The 27,449-nt window shown below is 46.3% G+C and overlaps 1 protein-coding gene across 4 annotated transcripts in view; it reads left to right on the forward strand.

Annotated features, from left to right (window-relative positions):
• The window catches only part of LIN54 (lin-54 DREAM MuvB core complex component), a 620,706-nt gene that overhangs the window by 86,263 nt on the left and 506,994 nt on the right, over positions 1-27,449 (forward strand). The gene's annotated exons all lie outside the window — the stretch shown is intronic.

A 27,449-nucleotide genomic window follows, 5' to 3' on the forward strand; every position in this document is an offset into this window, starting at 1 on the left:
GGTCGCCCAACTGCGCTCTATCTGCCTTATATGCTGGGTCATTTTGGGGCGCATGTATCCACTGGTTAACAACCTTGAGGTGTGCCGCCCAGTAATACAGTTGCATAGCGGGAGCGCTATTCTGCCGTCGTACCAGCTTTTATGTAGCTTCGTCTTAGCTATACGAGCAGGCCGGTGTCCCCAGAGAAGTGTTGATACCTGTGCAGCTATTTGTTTGAAGTATCGGGGTGGGACCGAAAAAGGTATGTTATCTAGGGCGTAGAGAAACCGGGGTAGGGCCATCATCTTGTACAGTGCCACTTTGCAGAGGAGTGTAAGGGGCAAAGATGCCCAGTGGATCACATCTCTCCTCAAGCGCTCCAGGGGTGGCGCCAGATTCTTGAGATTGAATTCTGCTTCATCATGGGTAATATGAAGTCCCAGGTATTTAAAGGAAATATCAGCCATCACTAACTGGCAATTTACTGGCAATTGTGGTGGAAGACCCCTCAGGATGTAGAGTGTCGATTTGGACCAATTATGGTATACCCTGAAACCCTCCCGAAAGCATCACAGATGTCAAGGAGCACTGTTATAGAGTGTTCTGGTTCCGTGAGGTACACCAGTATATCATCTGCGTACAGGGAGATACGATCTTCCCATCCCTCTTGCCATCTAATTCCTTTCAACAATGGAGCCTTCCTAATCAATGTAGCCAGCGGTTCCAGCACAAGTGCAAACAAGAGTGGCAATAGCGGGCAGCCCTGGAGCGTCCCTCTTGCTAATGGTATTTCACCCGATAAGTGCCCATTAGCCGTCACCCTAGGCACACATCTTTTAAGAACTTAATCACTGTTTTCAAATCCAGTTCCCCAACAAATCTTATTTCTGGCCATTTAGAGTAGTAATTGATGAGAACCAGAGCATACATATTATGAATGACTGGGAAGAGAATTAAATGTGCCCACCAAATCAATTCCAACTTTTAACCATGGTCCGGCCAGAAACTCAATCGAAGCTAATTGGGGGTTGGACGTTTTCAACGCTTTGTCACTTGTTGAGCACACAACACAATCTTTGACCAATACGTCAACTTCTTTGTCCATTTGTAGCCACCAGAATGCCAAAAGCATCCTGCACTTAGTGAAAGTGCCCTTCATGTGCACGTTTCAGTGACAATGGTCTGAGACTGACTGGCGCGATCAAGTATCCTAACTAACCTATCTTCCAAAAATAGCTCTTCAGCAACCTTACTAAACAGTTGCATTCCATGTTCAAGCATTTTCTCCTTGGGCTACCCTTCCTTAATGTATTTGGAAATCACACCCAGCACTACATCATCAATGGTAGCTGACTTCCATTCTGATTCAGAACTGCAGCTACCATACAACTTTCATCCTCAGTCATTTAAACCTATGTCAAGATCAAAGACTTCCTGTTCAAGTACATTCATCCTGGTGTGGAAACAAGAGATAGTCTGCTCCAACATTTTTCTCCTCCCGGGATGTGTTTGATATCAAACTGGAATTGCAATAACCTGGCAGAGTACCTAGCAATTCTGGGTGTGTTGTTCTTACCATTGTTTCCCTCCAGAATGAACACTAAAGGCGTGTGACCAGTCGAAATACAAATCGGTTCCCCACAAATAAGTGCAAAACTATTTTATGGCCCGCCAGCACTTCTTTTTTGATAACTGAATACTGTTGTTCTGGTTCACAAAGCACCCTGAAGGCAAATTCAAGAGTGTGTTCCACTTTTCCAGGTCTTTGAGTCAGCACTGCTCCCAAGCCTGCATTGCTAGCATCGATCGTCAGGACACACTTTAACATAGGGCCATATGGTTCAAGTGTCTTAACATTCGTTATTTGGGACTTAATTCACTGAAAAGCAGCCACACACTTCGCATTCCAACACAATTCACCATCTTTCCTTATTAAATTTGACATTGGTCTAACCTTGGATGCAAAGTCTTGAAAGAAGCGTGAGTAAAACTCACACAATCCAACTAAAGGATTTAACCCACCTTTGTCCATGGATGGTGGTGCATGCATTATGGCACTGACCAATCCTGGTTTCGGACTAATGCCATAGCTAGAGATCACATGGACTAATTACTCAACATTTTCATTTAAAAATTCACATTTTCTCTTTTCAACACAACTCTCTGTTGAAGGAATACTGTGAGAACTTGTTTCAGTGTGTCATCATGTGTCCGGCGATCATGGGGAAATATCACCCTGAAAGATGGCTACATTTTTTTATCCCCTTGAGAAGTGTTACAATGACCCTCTGGAACCCCGAAGCCGCAGAAGCAAGACCAAATGGCATATGACAGTATTGAAAAGTACCCCATGGTGAAACAAAATCCGTGACATAGCAGGATTCTGGATCTAACTCAATCCTGGTGGTATGCTGAAGCTAAATTTAATTTGACAAAAAATTTAGCTCCAGCAACTGAAGCCAGCATCTTATAGGTCTTAGGAAGGGGCTGAAAGTTGACCCATATTTCTTCAGCCAGGCTTGCTTGAATCCAGTGGCAAAGTGAGCAAGGGACCACTGACTGAGTGTGAGTGTTTGATTGGTTCAGATGCTCCGTCCATCACCACCCCCTTTTGTACCGCTTCGTTCGCCATAAGTTGGCAGGGTATGCTCAGACGCGAGTCCCTTGCTCACTTTGCCACTGGATTCAAGCAAGCCTGGCTGAAGACAGCTGAAATGCCAGAAACCGGTCCTAGGAAGCTTGATTCCGGTCCAGGGAAGGCATGGCTTGGCAGTTCGGGCTGGACTGTTCCCATGAGGCACAGGGTCAGACTGATTTGCAAATGGCCATGTCTGAACTGGGGTGGCAGAGTGGGCTAAAGAACGATGATGGATTAAACCCAGATCTGTTGACTGGGTGCGAGTGTTTGATTGGTTCAGATGCTCCATCCATCACCACCCTTTTTTGTACCTGTTTGGTATCAGGCATCAAAACCATGCTAAACAAACCTTGATGGAGCAACCCAAGAATATTTAGACCTTTAACTAGTACATACATTTTTCTGTGGATACCGCCTCCCTTTGAAACTCAATATGTCTTCAAAATATCCTAACAAAATTGGTTTTCATCCCTCATAGTATACTGGTGAACGGTCAGGAGATAGCAGTGATTTCAACCTCCCTCCCCTAATGTTGTATGGATGAACTCAACTCTTTGGTGATCATAGTGATCTGTGCACCTGAGGCAACCAGCAAATGCAACTCTTTGCCTGCAACCAAAATATCTACTTCGGGATCTACACAATCGAATGGATCCCCACTTTTCACTTCACTTTGACCAACCACTAGGACCATATCTTGCATTTCAGACTCAAAATCTTCAGCATCACCGCCCTTGTCTTCAGACACTGCAGTTACTTTAACTTTAGTATGTTTTGCACTTTGGCACACATTCTCAAAAGGCCCTGATTTGTTGTATAATCTGCAAGACTTTTCTATGACTAGACATGGTTTCTTCTCTTTTTTTAATTAAATTGATAACCACACCTGAAACGTGTGTTAGACTGGTTAAAGAAAGAATTAGACTGATTAGCACTATTAGCCTTATGATTCTTCTTTCCTGTAGATCTTTCATCCTTACACTGAACTTGAATTAACTGTTCATTATTTGTCATCAATCTCCTTGACTGTTTTAAACAAGGTTTCAATGCTTTTAGCTATTCTGATGCTTTTTATTAGTGAAGGATTACCTAATGACAGAATATTTTGGCGTATGGTTCTAGCAGTACATAAACCGACAAACTGGTCCCTAATGAGTCCATCGTTCAAATTCTCAAACTGACATTTAGCCACAAGTTTTCGTAATAAAGAGATTTATGTATCCACATTCTCATTGTTTTTTTGTGATCTCTTCAAACACTTGTATGTGGAAACCACCAAGCTAGGAGGGACATCAAATCTAGTACCCTGTTTTTTCACAGCATCCTGATATTCATCTCGTTCCTCATCCTTACCTATTACTTAGTCAGCAGATTTTTAAATGTGGACCTGCCTTTGAAACCTAAGGAATGAAGCAAATCAGTCTTTTTCCGTTCTGGTCTGAACCTTGTTGCACCAGTGGCCCGCAAGTATGTTTCAAAGGCGTCAAACCACTGCCTCCATGGAATTGGTAGTTTCCTTGGAGTGTCCAAAAATGGTGGTGACGCTGATTGCATGATGAAGACCAACAGTAAAAGTCAACCAGACCCAAACAATGGTATAATTTAGACTAGAGAGATGATTATTGGATAAGGTTCCTACCATGTGTGGAGTGTGCACCTCACCATGTGCTACTTGTCCTACTGTTGTACTAGAGTAGAGAACATAACTAGGCTAATAACCTGTGTGAAGGTGTCCACATCCTACAGTTCTTTATTTTGCAAGTATTTAAAGATTATGGAAGTATTCAAAGGTATGCACATCAGTGTGCCTAATTTTCCAGTTGTTGCCTGGTCAGCTCTTTCACAAATTTCTTGCACCTTTCTCCAATTATCATTAAACTGTCATAGTGCATCCTAGCTTCACAGCGCATCCTGGCTTAAATTTCCTGACGCGAAAATGGCCTCCATTGCTGTAAGGGACACTCATGCACCTTACAACTGGAAGTGCAAAGTAAAATGTCCTGGGAGCCTGAAGCAGTGTTTCTGCAAGATTTGCTGAAGTAACCCCAGGGCGTAACCAAAGGCAAGGAAAATGAAGAGGCTGAAAGCATCTTCCTGTGGGTGAATACATTTAAATAAACTCACTGTGAACAGCCAGCAATTAACATGTGCAGAACGAGCGATGCAAAGGCAATTTACACAACTAGAAGCCTGCACCCACGCTCGGTAGTGATATGAATGCTGCTTTATTCACTAATTCACAACGCGTAGAACTACTGTCTCCATTTCACTTGCCTGACTCAAACATGGCTTTCGCAGCTGATCGTAACACTCCAATATCCATTACTACCACCTCCAGTAGTTGATGTGCAGTCAGCAGGCCAACCAAACAACTCAATCCTTGAAAATAATACCTAGCTTTCCAATTATGCTTGACCTCCTTCAGCCTTTGACTGCCCCCCAACAGTCAACTGGTGCGATGTGCGCCACTCCTCCCACACGCCTCCAAACTGTATTCAGCTTCCGATAAGTTGAGGATTAGCATGAGGGCAAAAATTGCTCCGTACGTCTGCGGATACAACATCAATGCCAGAAGTCTTCAGGTCTCTCCTTCTGACACCATGCGACTTGCATGATGAACAGGTCAGCAGGGCAAGATAACCATCAGCAGAAATCATATGATTATCCGGCTGAAGAAAGCTGCAGATGTTCATTCAGGTACGTGTTATTTCTATAGTGGAGAGGTTTCTGTATAAGTCGCAGCCACAAATTATGTGGTAAGGACACCGACATAACCAGGTTCATGAATGTAATCATTTATTGTAGAGAAAAACCACCCGAGCTGCTGAGCGCCCAAGCACCGCCAGCCTCGGACTCTCAAGTGCTTTGACTGCCTGAACCGACACTCAATAGAACTTTGACATTCACGCTGTCACGAGCAGGTGTGTGGAGTCTGGAATACTACACTATGTTTGACTTTTTGATTCATATTTCAACCAAAGGTATGGAGAACCCTGTTCACCCTTCTTATGTGAGCCTGAGGCAAGGGAAAGAGAGTCCGTACTTACCATCATTTTGTCTAGAAATGAAGGCATCATCATCCTTCCTCACAAACACGGGGCCCATCATTAGAGACATGGCCATTGTGAAAACTCATGAGGTTGATCTAAATCCAAAGGTGAAGGACAGGAACCGGGGGAGGGGGAGCAAGGGAACCTCAAACTTCTGATGCTTTAGGTAAGTGGTGACATACAAGGAGGCATCCTTCAAGTTGATCAGTAGGCCTCCTGGGGTGACTATGGATATGATCTCCTGAAGAGAAACCAGATCGGTCCTGGTGAATAGATTATCTTCCTTTAAGCTGATGATCAGGTGAAATACATACCAATGCTTGGGAATTTATAACTCAATAATCCATCTCTTCCTTTGGCAAACGTCCTCGCTCTCTTAGCCAAAAAGTATTTCAACTCATTTTGTAAGGTTTTCCTTTTGAGAAGATCATGTGCTTCCTGAATCCATAATAGGCAGACAGCATCGTAAACCAACTCCTTCCTAACCTGATTGAATGCTCATTGTCAGCTGCCTAAAGGGAGAAGAATCTGTTCAGGGCTCTACTGATGAGGGTGTGTGTAGTCATGTTGACTTCTATATAAGACCGCATAGTAATTTCTAGACTTCTGGTATGCTCACCTGTTGTGTCCTCTGAAAGAGCATTGGAATCTGCCCTAGAGGGAAAAATGTTGACTAGACTGCAATTTTAGGTTTAAAGTATTTTATTAAGGTATAAAAAACCACGGGGAGGGGAGCAGGAGGTCAGGCAAACATACAATACAAAAAGCAAAACGTTGCAGCGAGTCAGAAGAAGAAGAGGGAGGCAGGGTGCCCCAGAGGGTAACAAGGCAAAAAACATGAGGCAGTAAGGCACTGTAAACAACCCCCCATAGGCCCCCACTCCCTAGGTAAGGCCAAGCCAGAATAACACTCTGCGGCACAACAAAAGAGAAGCATACCGTACCACCAGCCCCTCGACCCCAGAAAAGGAGAAGAAAGAAAAGCAAGGAGGAAAGAAAAGAAAACAACACCCCAACATCCCCGTCCGAAAAGCAGCATTAGAAGTATATAGCCCCACTTCCCTCCCCCAGCCCCCGGTCCCCAGTCCGCACAATCACTCCGCCGCAGGCGCCGGTGGAGTCAGCCTAAGGAGGCGCAAGTACCGTGGGCACGTCAGCTCGCGAAATTCCGTGGACAGCAGTGCCAAAAAGGGATGCCAGAGCTCCTCAAACTGGTCAACATTCCCAGCCACCGTTAGCGATATCTTCTCCATACCCAGTACCTGCCAGAGCCTATGCAACCAACCAGTGATAGAGGGGGCAGTGGGGGTGCGCCAGAGGACAAGTATGTTCTGAACGGCTGAGCCGAGCGCAATCGCAATCTGCCTGCCCCTGCGGGATTTCAGCGGGTACATCAAGTCATTGGGGAGGCCAAGCAAGACATACGCGGGGAAGCGCGGGAGCTCAATCTCAAAATGCCTATCCACCTCATCTAAGACTTCCTTCCAGTAGGCCGACAGCACCGGGCACTCCCAGAGAATGTGCGTGAGGGTGCCCTCCTGTCCGCAGCCGCGCCAGCAACCCTATTCGCCTAGTTTGCGCATCTCGTAGAGCCGCTCCGGGGTGTAGTACCAATAGGTGGACACTTTAGTGAAGGTTTCCGTCAGCCCAGTGTGGTACGCAGAGTGCCTCGCCCGATACGCTATCTTGTCCCACTCCTTGTGGCTCAGGGTCCTTCCCAGTTCCCTGTGCCAGCGCTCCCTGGTAGTGAAACGGCGGGGGTTGGAGAAATTTATACAAATCAGTGATGAGTTTGGCGTCCGAGGCCCGGGTCACCAACCATCGCTCATAGGGCGTAATCGTACGGGCGGCGACGTCACGCACTGAGGGTTGAAGAGCCCAGTGGCGGACCTGCATGTAACGCAGTCTGTCCCCCTCCGTCAGGCCAAACTCCTGTCGGAGCTGCTGGAAGGGGAGCACGCCCTCCGGCCCGAAGATCTGGAAAAGCGCTCTACATCCCGCACTCACCCAGTGGGAAAAGGCCCCCGGCTCCAGGCCCGGAGTGAAGTCCGGGTTGTCAGCAATGGGAGAGAACGGCGACGGAAAAGTGGTGAGCTCCCGCAGCTCACACACCGCGTCCCACACTCTTAGCGGAACCCGGGTGATAAAGGAGGCGTAGAGATTAGGCGGGCGGTGAACGCGCCGTAGGAACGGGACCTCCTGGAGGGTACGGCCCGCAACTGCCTGGTCTTGAAAGAGCCAGTGTTTGTCCGATTCCCACCGGCTCCACTCCACCAGGTACCGGAGCTGCGCCGCCTGAAAGTACTTCCGGAGGTCCGGGACCCCGGGACCCCGAGACCTCCCGCCTCCGGGGCAAGCATGGAGAGGACCCGCTTCATCCGAGGCTTACGGCCTTGCCACACAAAGCGGGAGATGTCAGCCTGCGCCTGCCGTATCCAGCCCACGGGGGGCTGGAGAGGTAGAGCGCGGAAAAGATACAGGATCTGGGGCAGTATCGTCATCTTCACCGCCGCAATACGGCCCAGCCACGAGAGCAGGCCCTTGTTCCAGCGGCCGAGTTCCTCCTTTATCTTTTTGCCTAGAGAGGAATAGTTAGCTGCGACCATGGCAGGCAGGGTGGGAGCCAGCAAAATGCCCAAGTAAGGCACCGTGGAGGAGGACCACTGCAAAGGGAAGAGACTTTGAAGGTCCCGTCTGGTGTCGGCAGAGAGCGACACATCCAGTGCAGCCGACTTAGTCACGTTCATTTTAAAGCCCGCAACGCGGGCAAAAGCGTTCAACTCCTGGACACAGGCAGGGAGCGACCGCCTGGGGTCATCTAGGGTCAACAAGACATCGTCCGCGTATAAGCTGACAGTGTGTGTGTATTGCCCCATCTTCACCCCAATAGCGTCCGGGTTGTCGCGGATCCTCTGCGCAAACGGCTCCATATAAAGGGCAAAGAGGAGCGGCGAGAGAGGGCAACCCTGTCTCGTGCCGCGCTCAATGGTGAAGCTGCTGGAGCTGTGTCCATTGACCCGCACTGACGCCGACGGTCTCCTATAACAGTTAAAGACCATAGTGCGGAACTTCTCGCCGATCCCCAGTTTCCCAAGGACCAGCTCGAGGTATGGCCAATGAACTCTATCAAAGGCCTTCTCCGCGTCGACTGATAGCAGCATCCGCTCCCCCGGGACGTGTGAGGCCTTTTCCAGGACGTGCGTCACTCTCTTCGTGTTGTCGACCGTCTGCCTACCGGGTACAAAACCGGCCTGATCTGCCTCCACCAAACCTGGTAAGTGTAGACCCAATCTAGCCGCCAAGATTCCGGTATAAAGCTTGAGGTCCACATTTAGGAGCGAAATGGGCCGGTACGAGCCGCACAAGGTCCGGTCCTTCCCCGGTTTGGGGATAACCGACAGTCGCCGAGAGGAGGTCCGGTGGGATGGCGCCCGGTTCGGAGAAGGAGTTGAACAAGCGAGCCAGGAGAGGAGCGATAGTGGGACAGAAGGTCTTGTAGAACAAGGCCGTGTAACCATCCGGGCCCGGGGCCTTGCCATGTTTCAGCCGTGCGATCGCGGAGATGACCTCCTCCACGTGAATGTCCCTCTCTAGATGGTCCGCCTGGGAGGGGTCCAAGGCCGGGAGGGTCACGGATTCCAGATAGGCCTCAGCCTCTCCCGGTGGGGAAGATTCTGAAGCGTACAGTGCCTCGTAAAAGGATCGAAAGGTATCTGCCACCTCCGCGTCACCAGAAACCGGGATCCCATCCACACCTACCAGCTCCTTCACCACATTGCGTTGCTGCGCAACCCTAAGCCTATGGGCCAGGAGCTTACCGCACCTGTCTCCGCCGGTGTAAAAGGCATGTTTCAGGCGCAGCGCTGCGTATTCCGCCCGATCGAGATCCAGCGCAGAGAGGAGTTTCCGTGCCGCCTTCAGTTGCTTCCAAACCCGAGGTGCCCCCGTCCGGCGGTGGACCTGCTCAAGCTCCCTAACCTGCGCCGTCAGTTCTTCCCTCTTGCGCTGGCGTTCCTTATTTTCCGCCGAGGAAACGGAGATAAACTCTCCCCTGACGACCGTTTTCAAAGCCGCCCACTGTGTAGCCAGGGACGTGTCAGAGTTGCTATTGTGGGTCAGGTAGTCCTGGATGACCTCCTCCACTCGCTTCACCACCGATTTCTTATGAAGAAGCGTGTCCCGCAGCCGCCACATCCCTCTCGAGGGGGGGGGCGCCGGCCACGCAAAAACACCGGAGACCGGCGCATGATCGGACAGAGACAAGACCCCGATGTCCGCCGCCGTAGCGGCCGAGCGAAGTGGGCCGCTCACCAAAAGATAATCCAACCGCGAATAAGTGCGGTGTGCGTGGGAAAAGTAGGAGTAGTCCCTATCGGTGGGATGCATGGTGCGCCAGAGGTCATGCAGGTCCATCTCTGCAATCTGGTCCCGCACCGCTTTAGAAAGCTCCCCTGTCTGCGGAAAACGCTGGGCAGACCTATCAAGAGTGGAGTCGAAGACCATATTCAGGTCTCCCCCCAAGATGACATGGCGGTCGGGCGAGGCAGTAACGTCCACCAATACCGAGTCCAGGAAACGATCCTGGTGATCATTTGGGCTGTAGACCGAACCAACCGTAAAGGTAACACCTCCTAAGCGCATGCGATACACTAAGAGCCTCCCCTTCTGCTCGGCATGTTTATACAGCACCTCCCCCCTAAAGGAACTGGCTAGGAGAATGGCCACCCCAGCGGTCTTAGTCGCAGCAGAGGAAAAAAGTTGCGTGGGGAACTTGGCAGAGCGCAACCTATGGCAATCTCTGGAGAGTAAATGGGTCTCCTGCAGGAGGCAAATATCCGCCTGCGACCCCTCCAATAGGGAGAGGATCGCCCTACGCTTTACGGGGTTATTCAGACCCTTGACATTAAGGGTCACTACTTTCAAAGGTGGCATCGCCTCCAGGGAAACAGCGCGCTATACAGCAGGCGGGGGATCAGCGGAGGGGGCGCGCGGGGCAGGGGCGCAGGGAAGGCCAGAGGCGGCATCGTACTCATTCGGACAGCTTCGGACGGGACCCCCCCCCACGACAAACCAACTATGAAACCCCCCCAAAAACCATTGATGGCAACCAGCCAAAACAAAAAGCAAAAAACAACACCCCATAGTCTCAGTCCAGCCCAGATGGGCGAGTCTGCAGAAAACAATCAAGTGGACGTCCAGCCACACACCACCCCCCCCGCCCCCCAGCCCCCAGCCCAGCATCGTGAAAGCTAAGAGTCTCTCCCCCCGGAGAAAATTAGGCCGTCAAGGCCACACCAGTAGATTCAGGCAAGTTCCTGGCCGCAGTCCTCAGGGCCTCCGCCATGTCAGCTCTGATGGTGGGCGAGTCCGGGCGACTCACCGGCGCTGACGATGGGCGCCTTCTCGACCTCCGTCGGCCCCGCCGCTCAGGGCGCCTCCATGCGGGTGTAGCCCCGTCCTCCTCCGTAGCAGTAAGACCCAGCACCCCGCAGACATCTTGTAAGGAGCGCAGCTGATGTAGCACCCCATTCCATCGAAAGATAAGACGGAAGGGGTGACCCCAGGAGTAGGCTGTCTCGTGCTCACGCAGGAAGTCCGTAGCGATGCGAAAAGACCTGCGCTTTTGCAGTGTGATGGCAGACAGGTCCTGATAGAGCGCCACAGGTCTGTCGCGGAAGGTCAATGGTTGCTTCCTACGGGCCTCAGCCATGATGCGCTCCTTCAGAGGGAAATCCGGCAAGAATGCCAGGATATCAGGCGGGGGTGCCGATGACTGGCGCTGGCGGCCCACCCTGTGAGCTCTGTCAATGCGGATGGGGAAGTCCTCACCCTCCTCCAAGATGTCACGGAACAGGTCCTGCAGATATGCTACCAAGTCCGCACCCTCATCGGCGGATGGAACACCTCGGACCCGGATGTTGTTCCTCCTGGACCTGTTCTCGAGGTCCTCCGAGTGGGCCTGGAGCTCGACACATTGCTCCCGGAGGCGGAGGACGTCCTGTTGGAGATGGGTTATCTCCTCATCGCGGCGTTGAGCCGCCGTCTCCACAGTCTCGACCCGTTCGCCCAGGCCCTCGACTTCCCTGCGCACCTCCCGGACCTCTCCAGCCACTTCGGTCTTAAGGGTCTGAAATTCCTCCTTGAGGGAGGTGAATAAGTCCTCCATGAAGGACCGCGTGACTGGCGGCTCGCCCGCAGTTGCGTCCGTTGATGCCCGGGAGGCCCCCGGGAACGGCTGCGTCCTATCGCGTAGTTGCTGGGACCTACCGAGCATTTCCGGCAAGGTGCGATCACCCCGTGCCGCTCCACGTCTTCCAGTCATCTTGGGGCCCGGCAAAGCCCAGAATCAGTTGCTGTAGGCGAGCGCCACCGCTCGCGGGCACCAGATGTGAGGCCTTCGCCGAGGACAAGAGTAGTGCGTCACAGGCGACAAAATGGCGGTCCGGGCATGGGCAAGACGGCTTTCGTGCCAGCAGGGCAGGTAGCAATGTCCGAAGAGTAGGCCTCCCGTTTCGTGTTCCCAGGGAGGGCAGTAGATGAGCTGGCACCAGAACGAGTCAAGGCTCCTGCGTGAGAAGGGCGCGGGCAGGGGCCACCGGGCTCAGCCACACAAAGACAAGATGGCGGGAGGGTGGGACCCAAGAAGGCAGCCCGGGCCAGCAAGTCCGTGGGCAACTCTCAAATGATAACGGGTCCGGAAAGTGCGAACCCGGTGCTTCCCCTGATCACCAGCCAATTGCCCGGCACGGGCACTGCTCGGACTCCGCCATCCAGCGCCTCCGGGCGCGGAGTTCGCAAGGCGTCGCCCCTCGAGACCCCGGATAGTGGGGGGATCGCCGGTACAGGCTAAAGTCCGTCTCCCAGCAACGGTGCTTGCCACCAGGGCACCGCCAGGAAGCCACCTCGCTCCGCGGAGTCCGCCTAGTCCGCTCCTGCGGGATCTCCGGCGTTCCGCTGTTCAGCACTCGGGCCAGCCAAGGCGCGCGGACAGCGCCGCGCTACGCTCCGCCTCCAGGCTCCTCTCCTCGGGGCGACCCGGGCTCTAATCCTCGGAGCGATCTCCGAATAAACTTTTCGGGAACTTCCCCCGGGGCTTCAGAAGTCAAAGTGGCACCAAAATGTGCCCCAGGAACTCCGGTACAATACTCTCGCCCGCAGTGCGGCCGCGGGGGGAGAGAGGCGCAGGAATCGGGGCTCGAGCTGAGCCGGGCTGGAGGAGCTACGGGAGGAAGCGTCCGCTCACCCCGCCATCTTGGCCACGCCCCCCCTAGACTGCAATTTTAAATTGGAACTCTGCCATGTGACTGGTACAAAAGAACATTGTAAGAATCTCATCTTTTGGTGCTTGCTTCTCCATCTCCCCCAACTTTATACCAAAAGAATCCTGGCACAAAAAGAGGAGTTTAAACAACCAAGTGTAGAGACGTTTCCCCCTTCCATGCTGTCATCTCGCACTAGTTAAGTCCTGCCACAGCTAATACCGCAGTCAGTACTGCCAGCATCAGGGCATGTGATACCACACAAAAAGTTAAACTGAGCCACTTTTCTGTTTGCATCAGAGAAGGACTACAATCTTTCACTCCTAAGGAGGAACCATATAAAGCATCAAAGTTTTCAGAGCAGAGGCTGAGCAGTTCATGATGCTTTTGTTTGTCCCTACTCTAACATACATGCCAGACAAATTATCTCTTTTCAAGGGAGATTAAACCTACTCATCAATTGTGTTGGAGGGATAGCATTCTCCAGTTCAATATTCATGGGATTCACCAAACTAGAAAAAATGGAGTAGCTCTTCAAAGGATCAAGAGTACTCCGCAGATCCCAGCAGGCAGTAGTTTCTCCCAATTTTTTGATTACTTGGTTCCGCACACACCTTCAGAATCCTAGAACTATTACAGAATCGAAGATGGACTGGTAATGGCTAAAAGCAGCGAGCTCCTGTTGCACAGGAGTGGTGGCAATAAGCATCCATAAAACCAACGTGCTCTGAATGTATTCCAACAGCTTATCCAGCATCTCTCTTCGGTCTTCCAACTGCATGATCATCTGTAACATCGGGTCCCCATGCCTTGGTGGGTTGGGCTGAGGAGGATTCAGAACAGCTGAACAATTGTCTAAAACTGCCTGAACTGTAGTGTCAATCAGCAGTTAATGCTAGTCTGATGTCATATGGGCTATAGGCTGATCCAGGGTCACAGCGGGATCAGCAGGCTGAAACCCAGTCTCTGAAGTAGTCCCACGTGACCTAAGAGAGGCAGAGAATGTGAAGAGCAAGAACAGTGGTCCCTGTGCCTCTTCTTAAAGTTAATCGTAGTTTCATTCTACATGCTTGTTATTACAACTATTAGGGGGATGGGGATTATTTAGCCTCGTTAATGAGGACTGAGGAGAAAGAGAGGCGGCAGTGTAATGTGTGAAGTCAGATGGGCATGGCACTGTGACTGAATTTATGATTTTAGTATTTCTTGTTGAAACATTGGTAGGTAGAAGTGTAGTGTAGTTCCTATATTCCCAATAGGCTCTGTGCATTGGAATAATATATACTATAGTTTAGACGTAGACCTGAGGTCCACTAGGTCTCTATAGAATATATTAAACTTAATTGTGAGTGCCAGCTAGCTCAGAGGTCACTAGAAACTTTCTTGAATACACAAGAAGGGGTTCGTTTCTGACAACCGCATAAACATGACAACTTTGTTTCTCACGAATAAGAAATCAATATAGAGTCGCGGAAACAATAGATGGCTATTTTACTCAGTCAATCGTGCATGCTTCGTTTCACCAGAGGTGCTGAGAAAATAGAGAGACGGGCGTTTTCAAGAAAAAGTATTTATTGAACAGTCTTCTTTCTCAAGCATAAGAAATGTACTGCTACAATCGTAATACTGGTTATAAAGTACAAGGTATATAATACGATAAGTATTATAAAGTAGTACTGTAAAAGCATGATATGATTTCTAAGCCATAAGACACATAAAATACATACAGTGATAAAATAATGACTAAAAGTACTCAACTGGTGCTTCTAAAATACACCTACCCCGGTGTACCTAACCTAAGTCTAGTACGAGGGAAGAATTAAGTGAGGTGTAGCTTAAGTTAAGTATTCTTTTGCCAAAAATCTATTCCAAGAATTCTCTAAGGGTCTAATCCGCTCCGTACCTTGGTTTTAGAATGAAGGAGGTCTTGTATCTCTCTCTCAGGACTCGATTTTCCAGCAACCTGCAAGGGTAGCCTGGAAACACTGGAGCTGGATTTCTTGGCAAAAGAAAAGATAGCGTCTCTCAGTGCGTCAGCTTGAGGGTCGGCTTCCTTCGGCATTTGCTGCAGCAGGGCGCGTCGGGCAGGTAGATAGTCGAACTGCTCCAAACCACCGTGTGTTTGTCTGGGCAAATGTAGGCATATTTATACCTTGAAGGTGCCTAGTTTGATGTAAGGTTGAACATAATAACGTCATTAAAGACTCAGTTCTTTGAAAACTCCATGATTTCCTAGATAAATTAGTTTTCAGGCAAGGGGAAGTCCCTAGCTGCTGAAGGCGGGGTTTTTCCAAGAAATCGTTGTGGATTCTCGGAACTTAGTGGAAGTAGCCATGCCGTATTTGGGCTGCATAGGTTCAGTCTAAATTAGGGTAGGATTTCTATGCCTATATAAGGATCGGGTGATTTATACCTATATATGGGCATAAATCGGGAAAATTACACTAGGGTCCTAGATTCGTACGTAACACCCACTCCACGATATTAAGTTCAATAAAACTAAATGTATAAGCGCTGAACATATCTAAGGCTAGTGTTTACAATCCTACCCAAAATACAAATTGCATTTGAAAAGCAGTTGTTCACATGAAATGAGTATAAATTGCATGAAAGGCAGGTTTTGATAGATATGAAGCATACATTCTAACCTTTATCAAATATGAAATTACATTCATGAAATGTCTCTTAACGTACAGAAAAAAGGTTGAGACCATCCCATAGCATAATATACAAACTTGTTTCGTTTTTAGGACAAGGCCAAATATTGTCAATCAGGAAGTTATTTTTTTTATTTTTTGTTTTCAAAAGAAATCTTATTCTCTAAGAATAGTTCTACTTTAAACAGATTTCTCTGTGCCAAAAGTTCTATTTTGGAAAAAGTTCAAATTGTTAGATGGTTTGTTTTGAAAAAACGAAGGCCCAATTTCAGAGTTTTGGGAACGCGGTGTGCATGAATCAAAAGTTATTCTTGGTGTCAGGAGAAAACATCAGATCGTCTAGGCTGGCAAAGAAAACGTCTACCATAGTAGGTGAAAGTGGAACCACTTCATTTGGCAGTTCAAATGTGCATAGATGAGGATCATCGCCGTCAGCGTTTGATGCATTAGCAATGTCCGCAGTAGGTGGTACCTGTGTGCCTGTAGTGTCCCGTATCTCACCCTCAGTTAGTCTTGCCGGTGAGACCTCAATGAATGCCGTCATCAGAATTGGCAGCCTTTGGGAGCAACATGATGCATGAGTCGTTACCGGACCTAGCAAGGCGTCCACATCCGATGGCAGGACTGATGGAAGTGTAGGACAAATGTCCAACACGCATTCTTCTCCGCAAAGCAGGCATCGTAGAACAGGTAAGATGCAATCTTGCCAGATTGGTCTGAACGAAAGGAACCAAGTATTGTTCAGATCTCCTAAACGAGACAAGCCAAGAATCTTTTTAAAGCGTTCACGATACCTCATGGCAAGGAGAGCTTGTTCCATGGTAGTCTCGGTATCGCTGGTGACTGGACTTGCCATATCGGAGCAGAAGAAATAAAAATAGAATTCCTGCTACGAGTCCCAAAATGAGAGGCAGGCCGCCGAACACAGAGTGCACAAAATTTGGAAAAATGCAGAGGACTGCTTCAAATGGTGTTAACAGTCCCGAAAAAATCGTCTTAAATACATGTGCGATGCCGCTGGTATCAGACATGTTTAAGATTTGACCTAACATTTCTGCGAAATGTAATGGACAATTTGTTGATAATAATGCATTATCTCTGCAGAAGTCCTTGCAACCTACAGATCATACGTTTCTCTGGACGAGGTCAGTGGCACAGTTTTTTGCAAAACAATGGCTTTCATTCTGCTTAAAGTATCAATTTGTATAGAAGAGATATTCAGTGAAGGCCATAATGCCGTCTCCCTGTATGTCTTTCTCTTTGGATACAATACTTGCATACAACAAGTGACCTTGGATGACACACTAACTAGATACGCTTTTCCTGGCAACATGCCACAACAGCTGTAGTCATTGAGCATAACGTGGCTGCCATTGGATAGCTGCCTGAAAATTGGTTCTATCACTGTGGAGGGTGTACCGTGCAGGTGGCAAGAGAGGTTATTTGCAGAACCTTCGCAGACTCCGTGTAAATTAATACCCTGGCACAAAAGTCTACCACTTAGTGAGTTCTTACAATTTTTACCACTAAGGAATACCTCTTTTCCCCCATTCCAACATTTGTGTGTGTAAGGTAAAGTCCAGGTTGACTTAATGTATTCTTTACCCAACCTTTCATACATGCCCGCTGGTATATGCTGTAGACAATACTAAAATTGGAAAATCGTCACTGGTATCGTGATGGTGCCATGTATTATCCATTCAATGACAGGCTTCTCAGAAACTGTCAATAGTAATCTTTCCAGTTTTTCAATGTTCAGCACCGTATAGTCTGCTCCTCTTAGTGCCAAAGAGATTTGTTTATCTGTAAGGTTAAATACAGCAAACAATGACGTTGTGTTGATTAGACGCCATGGCACGTAGCCTGAACGAAGATTTTGTAACATACAGCCTAGCTGCATTATAGAACGTAATTGAGACTGGCCATGTTGTAACATTAGCAAGTCCTGCTCTATTATATCAATTGCAGATTATACAATGCTGTCCAAAGGATATATCCTGGAGGACAGAGTCGTTAACCCATTGGCCACTACAGAGAGAGCTTTCTCTAAATTAATACAATCAATTGTATACTTTCTGCAGTTTCCATTTGCGTTATTATCCAAGCTTCGTTGTACGCAGCATATATACCGGCGTATATGAAACGTTTTTGACGTGGTTTGTGAGGCCCCTTTAAGAAATCTTGCAAATCATTTCCTTCTTTAAGTAAAGATAAGTGTTGTTTGATTTCTGGAAGTGTAGATTTCTGTTGCCACTCAAGGCATAGCTTTCCTACACTGTAAGTAGTTACTATCCCTGGATGTTGTCTCTGGGAGTATCTTGGATCTGGCCTATTCACTGTGAACCCTTGTGTTTTGTTCAGGAATCTGTTTTGACAGTTATTCGTGTCTGTGGGCCAGATTAACCATTTTTTCCAATCAGGATTAGTTCTGTTTGGTCTCAAAATATAGGGTACGTCTATCTCCTCTTCTGTAGTATCATTACTGTCAGATGTGGGTTTAGGTATAGACTGTTTATTTAAATCTTTTATCTTAGCCAGGCCAAGACAAGAAGTTTGTTGAACAGTGTCATTTAAAAACATTATTTGTTCTGCTATAATGCAGGGTCTGAACAGGGCTTCTAAACCTTGCACCTGCCAGTCTTTTGTGCCCCAGACAGAAAAACCTAATGTAGACAGCTGAGCATAAACGTTTGCAGAATAAATTTGTTTTGTATTGGTCAATATCGTTTTCATTCCTGTTTTATTCATATTTTTTATAATAAAATGTTTCTGGATTTGTAACATTAAACCCTGAAAAGTACGGAAACTTTTCATAAAATGTTTTTGAGCTACCCTTTGCTGGCGTTGGACAATGTTCCCGTTGTTTATAAGTAAAAGCATTCCTAGGGCTTGCAGATTTATGCAAATAATGGTGACCATAATGATTAAAACAATACATTTGTTCATAATCTGATGAACCTTCTAAGTATTCATGTTCTGTGAATTTAGCTGACATTTCGAAGTCTGTCATCATGGTGTTAACAGTTTCAAAGTCCCAATCATCACTAAATATGCTGGGTAGTACAAAGTCACTCAAAGAAACCTAAAACTGGTGTGGTATCTTGAGCAATTCCACCGGGCCATGTAAGTCATAATCCGTTCTATCCCATGCTATACCACCAGGTATAGGAATGGCTGTGATGTTTACTGATGACAGGTCTCTTTTTTCACGATGAGATGATTTGTGAGGCTTCAGGAGCAAGTTGATTTTCTTACTTGCTGTGTCCATTGTACTGTATTTTCAATCTATTATTTTTCCCAAGCTTAAAACCAGAATGAGCCAGAGCAGGAGGAAAAGTACACCTAACACAATCCAAAATTTAATCCATGATGAAACCAGATATGTTTGTTCAAGTTGATGAAAGAGTTCTGTTATTTTTTCTTTGAAAGTTTTATTTGCTGGCGTATTTTCAGTTTTACTGGGAGCTTCAGAAAATGTATTAAAGTTGATGAAATAGCCAGAGGCAGTTCTGTCAATTGTTGGAATTGCATCAGGATTGTTGTGAATCTTTGGAGCTGCTTCTTCCTTTGTCATATTTGTGTAGTCAGATGCTACATCGTTGTAGACAGGTGTTTCTTGACGAACTGTTATTTGGGAGTCCAGAGGCACAAGTTCCATGGCTTTGTTTCTTACTGCAGGTTTATCAAAGGTGATAAGTCTTTCAGTTTGAACCTCTTGGATTGTAGCAAGATTTGGTCGTCTGCTACATCTTGGGAGTCCACTGGGCCTACTACTTATTATCGGCCACATGATGTGGTTTGACCAGGTCGATGTACACAACTCTGTTCTCCCTTTTACCAGCAAGGGGCGGTAGTACTACTGATCTTGTTCCGTGGATAGCTAAGACAGGTACTGCTTTTCTGTAAGAAGGCCCAAATTCCTTCTTCACCGCAATCTTTTCCCTGAATAGATCCCCAATTTTTGGAATCCAGACAGGTCTTGCTGAGACAGGTGGTTTCTCTTAAGTGGTTGTTGGCTTCTGTATCATGTAACTCAGACTTCTTCTTGTTTCATTTAAGTCCTTTAAAACAGCCAAACGATCTTTGACATCAAAGGGTCTTTGTTCCACCACTGAAGTTTGACAATCGAGGTTTTAGATTATCATTCTAGTACCAAACAGAAATTCACCCAGAGAATTTCTTGGCAGATTGTTAAGACTACGTTGGACACTTATTAGAGGTTTGACCCACTCATCACCCGAACCTAATACCTTAGCTGTTATGGATTGCTTTATGTCACGGTTTTTTCTTTCCACTACCGCATTACCCTCAGGATGGAATGGACTAGAATACTGCAATAGGACCCTGGCCTGAATGTAGCGTGCCGATTGCATATGTGCCGATAAAGACTTGCAAATCATTTATAACAGTTCTGGCGTCAGCCGAGCGCTGGGGCCACATCCAAATAAATCTTGTCCTAGTATTTGTGGGACCATGTACGTCTATGGCGATGTCTTTGTGTAGAAAGCCTGATGCTGTCTAACAATGGTGTCTGGACTGGGCTGGCTATACTGTAGTCAGGTACCTGGTGGTTTTCGAAGCTATGATCTTTGTAACAGGTGTCAGTTAATTCCGAATTTGTCAACTTCGACGCTCATTCCCGGCCACCAGTACATCTCTTCTAATTCTATTAGAGATTCTAAGATCCCTCAATGTCTCAGACCCTCTCCCATATGTGCTTCGTGAACCAAAGCACCTCTCCTGTTCCTGTTTGGGATTACTCTGTCCCCCACTCCAGGGATTCGAGCAAAAGGAACGGAGTTTGCATCAATTATGTATGTATTACCGAGTGGATAGTTTACAGGTAACGCTGCATAGCTACCTTCCATTGAGGCTTTCACTGCTAGCATTGTTTCACAGTCTATTACTCTTTTCGAGCGAGCGATTGTAGCTACGGAAGCGGTTCGCACAGCTCCCTTCGCGGCTTCATCAGCCATTGAATTCCCTGCAACGTGAACACCATCACGCTGATGACTCAGTGTGTGAATCACGTGACTCTTTTGTAGTTCTTTCTGTTAAAGAACTATTTGTTCCCAAAGCATTTTGTGCTTAATTGTGCCACCTTTCATGTTCCTGAAACAGTTTCGAACCCAGTTCTGCAAGTGCTTGTTGTATGATTCAACGCAGAAATACGAATCGCACACTATTAGTGTGGGGAATTCGCGATCGATATTTTCAAGCGCCATCGTGAAAGCCTGTAGTTCAGCTCGCTGAGCTGTACAGTCTCCGAGTGAATGAGTTTTAGGGACCATTGGTCTAAATTTACCTTCGTGCCAGCGACCTTTAACAATCGCGCATGCAGCACTATAGGCTTGTTTACCCCCAATTGCGCGCTGTGCTGATCCGTCTGTATAGACAATACATCCGTAATGTTCTAGAGGCAGAATCTCGGTCGGCAGAGGACATTCGTGTTCGTATTGTAGGAATTCTTGTGTCTTCAAGTAGGGGTCAAAGACGTATTTAACGTCTGTTACAGCAAGAGTTAACCCATTGAATCCATCTTGGATGTAAAGCTTTAGCATTGGGAATGCTTGCTTTCGTCACTGCCTCTAAGGCAGGAACAGGTGTAACGATCATTATGCGTTTTCCCTGTGCGAGAACTCCCTTTTGCTACTTCAGTTTGAACCGCTGTCAGAATTTTTTCTGTTCAAGTGAATTTTATTTCAGCTTGTGTGTACAAGTGTGATTTGTATGCTATTGGTACCTTTTCACCTTCATTAAAGGTCAGGTATGTGAATCTGCATCTTCCTGGGATGATGCGGATCACAAGGTTGCGCACATTGTCACGTGTTTCTAACTGTTTTTTTGCTAACATGTCTCTTTGTACTGAACGCAAAATTTCTCTATGGTTTTGAGTCCAATTTGTTGGTTTGAAATCAGGTTTGATTAGTTCGTAGAGAGGTTTAACCCTTTCTGCGTAATTCAGAACATAAGTTCTTCCAAAATTCAGGAAACCTAGAATTGACCACGTTTTTCAGCGTTTTTGGAGGTTGAAGCAGCGCATATTTCTCTAGGAAGTTGGCTGCCAGGCTTTTGCCTTCACTTGATAACTCGTAGCCTAAGAATAGGACGTTGAGGTGGGCAATTTGCGATTTCTTAAAATTTAATTTGTACCCTTCCGATGCGAACGCTAGTATTATGGTGTTTACTCCTTTCAAGTGCACGTCCAAATCATCGTCTGTAAGATAGATGTCATCGACATAAGATAATGCCTCATCATCATACATTTGTAGTAACTCTGTTACCCTAGCTGAAAATAACCCTGGACTATTCTTGAATCCTTGGGGGAGACGGCAAAATTGTCCCTGTGTCCCCAATATTGAGAAAGCGGTCAAATGCCTGATTTCAGGTGCAATGTTTTGGCAAAAAAAAACCTTTGAAATATCTAATGTGGTTTTATACTTTTACCGCACAATGTTATTCATCAATGCTGCACTGTGTGCATTTCGTACTGCAAATGTTTTGCAACAGGAGTTTAAATGTCTGTAATCCAAAACTAGACGATATGAATTGTCTGGTTTGGAGACAGGAAACGAACGATTGTTCATTGCCGAGGTGCATGTTTCAATCACCCCTTGGTATTCAAGTTGATTTAAAATCTCCCTGACTTGTTTTTTAGCTTCCTGCTTAACTGGATTCTGCCTTTGTGCAGTAGGCTGATTTTTAAACTGGATTTTATGGTGAGAAGAATCCTCATCCCATCCTACGTGATTTTTATATAATGCAGGAGCCTGAGCTACTGCCCATTTCCTTGCATATGTGTATTTTTTCTGAATTGGAATGTGATTTGAAAAGGCTGGCATAATTAACTCTTCGCCATGTGGGCACTCCCTGACAAATTCAGGTGGCCAGTCTTGTTCAGCTAGAAGAATGTCATAACCCTTTGACAGCTTTTCCCAAAGGAGTGCTTTTATTTTTCTAGGTATGTCCCCCTCCATCCGGAGCGTTATTTCATATAACTTGTGGGGTACACTAACCCTAGTGTCGGCAGTTTCAACTTGAATGGATTCATTCAAGTCCACTGTCTCCAGATGATCCTCCAGGATCTTGCGAGCTAATGTCACTTCTGCTGCGCTGTCTAGCATTGTTTGGGCCCACTCCCCGTTCTTGAGTTGTGTCCTCAAGATCCTCCGCATGTCTGATTTTTACGCTTGTTACCTTCTTTTTGGTGAATTGAGTTTTCCTATTTTTTGGAACTTGCTGTTCGTCTTTGGACTTTATGCGTTCTTCTTTTTGTTCTGATCGTCCTCTTCTTTCAGATTTCTGCGAGGAAGTCTGAAAGGTACGAGCGGAACGTGTATCAGTATCTTGATATCTGTCAGGTTTTCTCAGATTATCCCTATTTCTAAGAATATATCTTTTTTCAGAGGGCTCCTGTTGTGGAGACCTACCTCCCCGTTGGGGATATCTTCCTCTGGACTGAGAACGTTTCTCTTTAGGAAGTGTTTATTTTTAATAAAAGCTTTTTCAGGATTTTCTGTTAGTTGGGGTTTTAATGGTTTCCCACCCAAACTATCTCTACCTAGTTCTTCATATGATTTTTCAATAATTCTTGCAAGCTCATATGGTTGGTCTGTTATATCGGTTTCTTTTAATTTTTGGCGGATTGCCACGGATGCTGCTTCACTTGTAATGTTGGCTAGTAGTATAGCCGAGACCCGTTTGAAATCTTTTTGTAGTTTCATACCAAGATTTAAGGCAGGTTCTGGACCATATTCATTTTTAATCTGTCTCAAAACGTCTGGGATTACCGGTACACCATGTGTTTTTGTGTAGATCGAAGCAAAGATTGAACCGTAAGTGTCACAGTCCTCCACATGTGGTGCTATCCCCATGGTGAACAGATTGTCAGGATTCTGTGTTTCTCATGAGGTGTACTATTAGGGAATACTGCCTCTATTTGAGTAATTTTCTGAGCTAACCAGAACAGAATTTGTTCCCTTTTTGCGGGTAATTTACCAATGACTGATTGTATAGTCTGTGGTGTGATTTTGTTTGTATTCCCCTGGTGAGGGGTGTGCTGTGGAATCCTTACAGTGGGTTGGACTGTTAAGGTCGGCAGGACATATTGAACCAATTGTCTATGCATTATAATTAACTGTTTTAGTGTACCAACAGTTCAGGGCCTGTCATGTTTTTAATGTCAGGATGTGGTGTATAGCTGGCTAGTACCGGCCATGTCACTCCTGGTCTACCTAGTGGACCGAGCCTGGTTATGTGATTTTAATGTTGTAGGGCGTCTTTAAACCAGGGCTGATGCTCTTGGTAAGTTAATGGAATTTTAACGTCCTCGTAAGGAACGTATTCCGTTGGAGGTTCCTCTACTTTGTAGTAGTGGAACTCGTGTGCCCCTCCATCTGCTGGAGGAAAGTGATTCCATGAATAGAATACTTCTGTCTGCCGATATTCATGTGCCTCTACAACAAATATTACTTTACTACCTCCCAATGTTACTTCATTATTTATGAGCTTGTAAGTTATAATTTTTCTTACATTTATCGGGATTATCGCATCCGGTTCATTCTGTAGGACGTTTCTGTCATCGAAAATTTCTTGAGCTGCAGCTGTAGCTAATTCTTCGTCAGTAATCATTATTGTACTGACTGAAGAGTTTGCAGAACAAGTTTCAAGGAAACAAAGATTAGGTGCACAATATTTTGGAACACTGTATCCTTCAACGTTGAACAAACCAAAAACTAATTCATACGATTTTTGTCCTACTTAGTTTGGTGGATATTATCCTTTTACCCACTCCAGACGTCTATTGGAGTATTTATTGGTAAAAAAGGGGTCTGTGTGAAAAGCTAGACCGAGTTACTCTAATATCTAGCGTTAATTATCGCCTTACCAAACGTTGGGCGCCATGTAGTGTAGTTCCTATATTCCCAATTGGCTCTGCGCATTGGAATAATATATACTATAGTTTAGACGTAGGACTGAGGTCGCTAGGTCTCTATCGAATATATTAAACGTGATTGTGAGTGTCAGCTAGCTCTGAGGTCACTAGAAACTTTCTCGAATACACAAGAAGGGATTAGTTTCTGACAACCGCATAAACATGACAACTTTGTTTCCCAAGAATAAGAAATCAATCTCTAGAGTCGCGGAAACAATAGATAGCATTTTTACTCACTCAATTGTGCATGCTTCGTTTCACCAGAGGTGCTGAGAAAATAGAGAGACGGGCGTTTTCAATAAGAAGTATTTATTGAACAATTGTAATACTGGTTATAAAGTACAAGGTATATAATACGATAAGTATTATAAAGTAGTACTGTAAAAGCATGATATGGTTTCTAAGCCATAAAATACATAAAACACATAAAATACATACAGTGATAAAATAACGACTAAAAGTACTCAACTGGTGCGTCTAAAATACGCCTACCCCGGTGTACCTAACCTAAGTCTAGTACGAGGGAAGAAGTAAGTGAGGTGTAGCTTAAGTTTAGTATTCTTTTGCCAAGAATCTATTCCAAGAATTCTCCAAGGGTCTAATCAGCTCCTTACCTTGGTTTTAGAATGAAGGAGGTCTTGTATCTCTCTCAGGACTCGATTTCCCAGCAACCAGCAAGGGTAGCCTGGAAACACTGGAGCTGGATTTCTTGGCAAGAGAAAAGACAGCGTCTCTCAGTGCGTCAGCTGGAGGGTCGGCTTCCTTCGGCATTTGCTGCTGCAGGGCACGTCAGGCAAGTAGATAGTCTAACTACTCCAAACCACTGTGTGTTTGTCTGGGCAAATGTAGGCATATTTATACCTTGAAGGTGCCGAGTTTGACGTAAGGTTGAACATAATAACGTCATTAAAGACTCAGTTCTTTAAAAACTCCATGATTTCCTAGATAAATTAGTATTCAGGCAAGGGTAAGTCCCTAGCTGCTGAAGGCAGGTTTTTCCAAGAAATAGTTGTGGATTCTCTGAACTTAGTGGAAGTAGCCATGCCGTATTTGGGCTGAATTGGCTCAGCCTAAATAAGGGTATGATTTCTATGCCTATATAAGGATCGGGTGATTTATACCGATATATGGGCATGACTCGGGAAAATTACACTAGGGTCCTAGATTCGTACATAACAGAAGACTTGTAGATGTTGACTTAACCTGAGAGGAAATGACAGTGCCTCTAATCTTTACATCACAGAACATTTGCTGCTGCTGCATACATGATTGTAATGACACAGTTGGTTCCCAGACTCTCTATTTGTGTTGCCATTGTTTTCGTTGACGAAGTATTAGTTCCCGCATACTGCTAAGACAAAAGTTACTAGTAAATTTATCGACTTGGGGTTAGTATTGGCAAAGAGGGAGGTTACTATTCACTGGAAGTCAAAGAATGCCTCCAACCTGCAGAGCTGGAATATGGAACTGGTAAAATGGGCGGATGGTGAGGGGACCTGCAGACTATGAATGGCTACGCACACTGGGAATGAAAAGTCGATGGCAATGGCGCGTGCATGTTTGGCACTGGTGGACTTGGTGAAATACCTGCTTGAAGACGCAGAAGACCTGCTGGAAAAAGGTGGGCGCAGCACCGGGCGACTGAATCCAGCGGTTCCTCGCAGGCTCGAGTATAGCGTGGGGCCTGGGAAGGGACTAGTTGAGGGCTTCCTTCCACTCTCTCCACGATATTGACCCCTGGGGTTCGGGATGTAGGGGACATGGAACACGGTGGATGCACTAGGTGGCTTCGAATGGACATTTTATTGAGGCAGCGGCATGCCTGAGGGGGTGGGTGTTTCTTTGGGAGTTTGGGAAGGGAGAGGCGGGGCTGAGGGTGGCATTCACATGAGGAATCCTGCTGGGATGTCCGCTATGAGGAGATGCTCTGTGATATTTACATAAGGCTAGACATGGGGCGGGTAGGTGGAATGGTGGGAGGATGTACCTGTTGCCTACTGGATGGGAGGCTCGATACTAGGAGGGAAGAAGGACCTTATGACAATGAGCGGGTAGGATACCTGCACTGGACATTAATTGCACCGCTTGATCATCTGTTGTGCCCTCTGGGCTGTTTTTCCTTTGATGTCACCTTGAAAACCCAATAAAAATCTGTTAAAAAAAATCCTTGGCAAATATTGTTTTAATCTGTATTGTCTCATTTGTCTTTTACTTTTCAGTTGAAAGCTTCAAACAAAAAGTGTATTTTAAATAATGAGTGTGGAAACTTGCTCGGTTGTTTTAACCTGCTTCTGACCGCATACAGCAGCAATTAAATTAGTGGGATTTAAGTGATGTTTTTATCGCATATTGACTAAACATAACGGCACAGCAGTGATGTCAGTAATGCTGAATTATTGCTAAGTGTTTGGATATTGTGCGTCTTAAGTCACTGGTATGTGTGCTTATTGTAGAATGAATAAGTAGCAGATGGCGTGATATCCCCTCACCAAGCAGAAGGCTTTCTTATTTTACGATCTGTAATGTTTACCTGCAGCCATCTTTTTCTTCCAGATACTGCCTCTTATATCATCATTGTTTTCAGAATGTGCATGCTTGGGACCTGATTGAGAGGGAGGTCTATTATTCACACTTTATAGACTTGTGACTTTCTCACTATTTCCAGCCCCCCAACCGTGTCTCTCTAATCCCTGGGAAGCCATTTTTTAAGGCCATTGGCATTTTCCCAGTCTTGGGCTTTGCTTTTTTTTAAAGCAAGTTTAATCTAGTACTTTAGTTTGGTTGAATGGAACCAATACCAAATCCGCCTTATTTTACTTACTTGATATCTGAAAGCCCATAATTGTAAAAACTGTGCCCAGGAACATGACACTCTCTCCTCATCCTGTCAATAAATGTTGTTCACTCTCTCTTAGATGGAATTATGTAAC

The sequence above is a fragment of the Lissotriton vulgaris genome, chromosome 3_1, assembly GCF_964263255.1.
Source record: "Lissotriton vulgaris chromosome 3_1, aLisVul1.2, whole genome shotgun sequence".
Taxonomy (NCBI): domain Eukaryota; kingdom Metazoa; phylum Chordata; class Amphibia; order Caudata; family Salamandridae; genus Lissotriton; species Lissotriton vulgaris.